Source organism: Pseudophryne corroboree, chromosome 6 (assembly GCF_028390025.1).
Source record: "Pseudophryne corroboree isolate aPseCor3 chromosome 6, aPseCor3.hap2, whole genome shotgun sequence".
Lineage (NCBI taxonomy): Eukaryota > Metazoa > Chordata > Amphibia > Anura > Myobatrachidae > Pseudophryne > Pseudophryne corroboree.
In genome coordinates, this window is record NC_086449.1 from 68956116 (window position 1) to 68962115 (window position 6000).

Here is a 6000-nt window from a genome sequence, read left to right on the forward strand (position 1 = left end):
GTCCTGTCACTTTTTACCATATCTGCTACGGGTGATCCTCAGGTAACGCGAAGAACCATGGATTAAATTTCACTTACATTAACAAATCTCTATAGATTTACCAAATTTTTATCACTCATTTAAATTCCCAGGCAAAGAGCGGGTAGAACAACTAGTATATTTATACACACTAACAGATATAATATCATTATTGTCATATTTGTGTATGTTGTCTGGTGTGCAGCAAAGAGCTCTCTACCCTCCAGCAGCAAGTAGCAATACAAAATAATACAACAGTACATTAATATTTCCATGAAAATGTTTATGTATAATCCCTCAGTATGTGCAGATTATATATTACTCTCCCCCGCACTGACCATAGTTGGTCACACATGCTACCAATTCAGTCACATGTACTGTCAGCTGATGCACCAGGATGCCACCATTTTCTCTGCACACATCCAGGGCCGGATTAAGGCTAGTGGGGGCCCCAGGGCAACAAATGTGTGGGGGCTCCCACTAATAATTAGATTCAGCACCCCACTGCTGTAACTACTTTGCCCCTTAGGGGAGCAGGAGAGAGAGTAAGGGGAGTGTGAGAGACAAAGAGGGTGTCAGGGAGAGAGAGGAAGATGATAAAGAGAGGGAGGGATGAGAGAACAAGAGAGAGAGAAGTTAGAGATATTGGAGCAAGAAAGAGAGAGAAAGGGAGAGAGGGTGTCAAGGAGAGGGGGGGTCAGGGAAAGAGAGAGAGAGGGTGTTAGGGAAAGTGAGGAAATGAGAAAAAGAGAGGTGAACGAGAGAGGTGGTGTCAGGCAGAGAGAGGAGTAAAAAAGAGATGTAGAAAGACAGAGAGAGTGTGTCAGGAAGAAAGAGAGGGTGTCAGGAAAAGAGAGGGAATGATAGAAAGAGAGGGGAGAGCAAGAGAGGGTGTCAGGGAGAGAGAGGAGCGAGAGAGAGCATGTCTTCAAGAGAGAAGGAAAGAGGGGAGACAGAGAAAGACATAGAGGAACAACAGAGAGAGGTTGCTGGAGAAAGAGAGAGGGATAAGAGTAGAGAGAGAAAGAGTGGGTGTCAGGGACAGAGAGAGGGAGGAGAGGAGGGAGAAATACATGGTATCAGGGAGAGAGGGAAAGGGACTGGGAGACAGATGGTGTCAGAGAGAGGGGAGCAAGAAAGAGTGTCGGAGAGGGAGGAGGCAACTGGGAGAGAGGGAGTGTCAAGGAGAGAAAAAGCATGTCTAGGAGAGAAAGAAGGAGAGACAATAAAAATGTTTAGGAAATATAATGCATCTAAAATCATGAATAGGGGCCTTGTTTACCAGTCTCTGGCCATTTCTGAGATATTCATCTTAAGGCAGTGGTTCCCAAACTGTGTGCCATGGCTCCCTGGGGTGCCTCGGGACACTTGCAGGGGTGCCCTAGATTTATGGTCCAGGACCAATTCAAATTATTTATGGTCAATATAATAGGCAAAACTAGTGCTGGTGGCTGCCAGTCATAAAATATGTGGCCAAACAGAAGCAAATCTCGTCCATCACCACACAATTGAGTCTAAGGATAACCTATAAACACAATCTACTTAATTTAATATTTCTTTCTAAATTTCTCAATAAGAAATGTTTGTCCTAGGGGTGCCGTGAAAAAAATTCTGATACTCTAGGGCGCCATAACGCAAAAAAGTTTGGGAACCATTGTCTTAAGGGCATGCATAGTTATAATATACATACAAACAGTGGGCCATGTGTACACAGATATTAAGCCTTTTTAGGGAAATAGTCCAGTTTAAGGTAGATAACTACTGATCCTGTGGAAAAAGGTTGGCCATTACAATTAGCGATGGTCCAGACCACAGCAATAGAATCCTATGCAATATGCACGGATTCCCCTTTTATTCATCCACAGGTTTTTTTTTACTTGTAGTCCCAATGGCAGTTGGTGACCACAGATGGCATCTTGGATAAGGTTTTAGTAACACCCAGAAGCCAGAGGCTGGTCACCTGGCGTGTTTCACAGTCTTATGGCAGCTTTTCTGTATATGTATAATGATGCAACTCACCCCTGCCCACCTAGTGGCCACCTGCATCTCTCTTCTGGGAGGTGGTCGTGGGTGGGATTGCAGGTTAGGGGCACTAGGCTGAAGATTTGCCTAGGGTGCAGAGAGACCTTGCACCGGCCCTGGGTACACACTATGTTTTGCCGTTTTTTCTTTATTTACATGTACTGAGTTCCAAATGACGGTTGTCAGATCAATGTCTACTTAAGACCAGATAAGTGACTCGGCCGAATTTACCATCTCCTATACCTGCTTTCACCTTTTATACAATTTAACACATTTTGAGCGCTTGTATTCTCTATTTCTCACAATCTCTCTATGGCCCTCATTCCGAGTTGATCGCAGCAGGAATTTTGTTAGCAGTTGGGCAAAACCATGTGCACTGCAGGGGAGGCAGATGTAACATGTGCAGAGAGAGTTAGATTTGGGTGGGTTATTTTGTTTCTGTGCAGGGTAAATACTGGCTGCTTTATTTTTACACTGCAATTTAGATTGCAGATTGAACACACCACACCCAAATCTAACTCTCTCTGCACATGTTATATATATATAACATGTGCATTAGTAGTTATATGCACATTTAAATAATTAGTGATAAAATTAATAAAATTTGACCATTTAAAAAAGGCTATTGGGATGAGAAATGGGTAATTCCACTGTAAAATTATGTCACGGTTATGAGTTTATATTAAACTAATGCTCTACCAAAGGTGGATAGGTTAACATATTTTTCAACAAAATCCATGTCATAATCATAAAAATAACTGCTATTGAAGTTTATTATATTACTTATAACACTCTCTGAGAGAATAAGGGTTATCGAAGCTTATCATGTTCCATATAATACTCTTGGAATAGGAGAATAATAAATGTACATGCATTTCTAATTGAGAAAATGTTTAATGATAGATCATTCACACATAGTGAATAGTGGGGAAAGGAAGCCAAGAGGCAGTGTCTCACATGTGGGCTTGTCAACCCTAGAGGTGGGTAGGTGACCATAACACTATTTAAACCACAGGCTGAGATTAGAGGTTGCTAGGACATCAGGATGCCATAGGTTGACATTGGAGGTTGCTAGGATACCGGGACGCGATTCCCGTCATGTAGATAGTTGAGACCACGTGACTATACACATCAGGGTGTGCGTGCTGTGTCACGTGCCCACGATGCGTCACACATCAGAGGTTGCTAGGATACAGGGACGCGGTTCCCGTTATGCAAATAGTTGAGATCACGGGATTATATACATCAGGGTGTGTGCGCTGTGTCACGTGCCCATGATGTATCACACACGGAACTTGGAGCCAAGCCGGCCCATCCAGCATCAGTGACGCTTAATGCGTCAGAGTAGGTAGACACGCCCCATTGCGCTTTCGACCGGTATAGATGGAATGGGACGTGTCGGAACAGGAGGACACGTCTCATGACGCGACGTGCATCAAAGGGAGGTGCGGCTCGAGGGAGAGTCTGTACCAATAAGGCAGCTCTCTCTCTGACTCCTACCTATGAAGTGAAGAGTCGAGTAGGGGAAGTGAACGAATCAATAGATGGAACGCAGATTGGAACGCATATCGGAAGTATGCTTGTCCGATCAGGTGCAAGCATTTTAGCACCCCTCAAAACGATTTTAGATCCGTGTAAGGTATGAAGTAAATGCTAAATTGACATTAAATAATCACTATCACCCAGGGATTTCCCTAGAAGAAAAATATGGATTTACAAATAAAGTCTTTTAGCTTTATTCAGGCTAGTATAATTATTAAGAGTGATCTAATTAAAGGAAGTGATGTAAGTGTGCTAGCAGCTTAAATAACAGCTGCAGAAATCACCAATTAATTCTGTGACTTCCATATACAGCCAAATCTCCTCCAGGGTGAGTCCTCATATCATTTCTATCTGTTTCATCTTGTGAAGGTTTTAACTAATAATTATGACTGTAAATCTTTTGCTGGTTTGTTACTGAGGAGTTGGGATTTTTCTTATTGCTAAAAGTGGGCCCTTGTAAGTATCAATAATACTTTGATTTTTTATAAGAATGACTTTATGAGATCTGCTGGATTTAGCCATTATTCTTAGTATTAGAACTGAGCCTTTCTTTGAATAGCAATAGGGTTGTTGGTTTCTTGAAAGGATTTATTCTGTGAAAATCATTGTAAACTGCTACTATTTCTATTGTGCTCTCTATGTGACAACGACAATGTTCTCATTTCTCTGAAAAGATTTATTCCTTGAGATCTATTGAGGAAGTCGCATCTTTTATATTCCTGTGATTATCAAACCAGCTATTTGAGTTTTGGTATGTACATTCATATATTTGTTAGTGATTTTCTATGACTGACACACCTTACACTAAAAATTAAATTTAAGTTTAAATTCTTTCAGAATTTCATGTGAGTAAACATTTGAACTAATAATAACTTTGATTATAAGAACTGGAGACCATACTCTAGGTATGTTTATAGTAGGATTGGCGTGACCGTGTAATAAATTACATGGACAAGTATCTCTATATAAATACCAACATTTATGTGTTCCTTTTAGCAGTTTGCAAAAACGCCGGCATACAGTTGTCGGCACTCCCAACGGACTATAATCAAGAGTATTTTCTAGACGGCCTTTAAGGAATCATGCTTAATTAGTTTTAAGGTATGTTATCTCCTATAATCAATTAATAGGTTTCAATAGGTGCGAAACCATTAAAAGTAGTCGATATTTGATTCCCTTTTCCTTTTCTATCAGGCAGTGTTTACAAAAACACGACTATTCTATAGATTTTATATCCAAAAAGAATTACCACTCCGGCTAGGAGCCTGAATATAGGAACTCCACTTACTAAATCCTAATAGAGGAGACTGTGATTAATTCCCATTTTTTGAGGTATGTTTTGTGACACCAAAGCAGATGATAATAATGTTTCAGTAGTTCCACCAAATAAACACATCTTAGAATGTGTTATTCATATTTCAGGTTACGTTCTGCCATATAAATCCATCGAGAGCGAACTAGCCTTTTTTCTTATATGCGGTAGGTATATATTCTTTTACATACCACATATATATATAGGTGCATATTTATGTATATACATATATGTATATATGATATTCCTATTTCACAATAGCAGTTTTTCTCAAATAGAATATTATCTTGTCCCCAAACAAGTTACCCCTGATGAAGTCGATAAGACGAAACGCGTTGGATTTGTCAGTCAGAAAATCGCACCCTAGTTTGTGAAGATACTCCCTTCGAGCTCGCACCTTGAAAAAAGTGAGGGAGTATTTAGAATCCATCTTACAAACATGTTGGTTGTGGCTGTGTTTTATTGATATAATTATATATTGTGAACTAAAATTCATATGTTCAATCATATGTTATTAAAATAACTTTTTATTAATTGGCCTGTTGGCCTCTTGTGTGGGTGACTTTTTTGGTGAGGGGTGTCTGTTACAGGTCCCCAGATCTAAACATCCTCCAGTCCACATTTTCCGATGAAATAAACGCTGGAAGAATTGTGTAATTACATTATATTATTAGCGCACTTGGGAATCTGTGTTTTTCTTTGTATGTTTCTGAGGTCTCCCAACAAAGACCTCTCCCAGTGTGTCGCTCCCGAGTTGGCGCAAGATAAAGATACTTCTGTGTTTTATATATATATATATATATAAATACTCTGCGCTCCGGCACTCTCGGCCTCCCCCATAGGGTGTACCTTGCTCCGGTGCCCTCCTCAGGGTAAGCGACCCTTATACATGCACAAATAGACAATAAGAGGCGGCACTCAGCAGACTTGTGATGCAAAATCAAAAAAGTGTAATAGGTACCTATTACACTTTTTTGATTTTGCATCACAAGTCTGCTGAGTGCCGCCTCTTATTGTCTATTTGTGCATATATATATATATATATATATATATACACTGTACATCTAAAACCCATCTAAAACTTCAAACTGAATCCATAACATAAT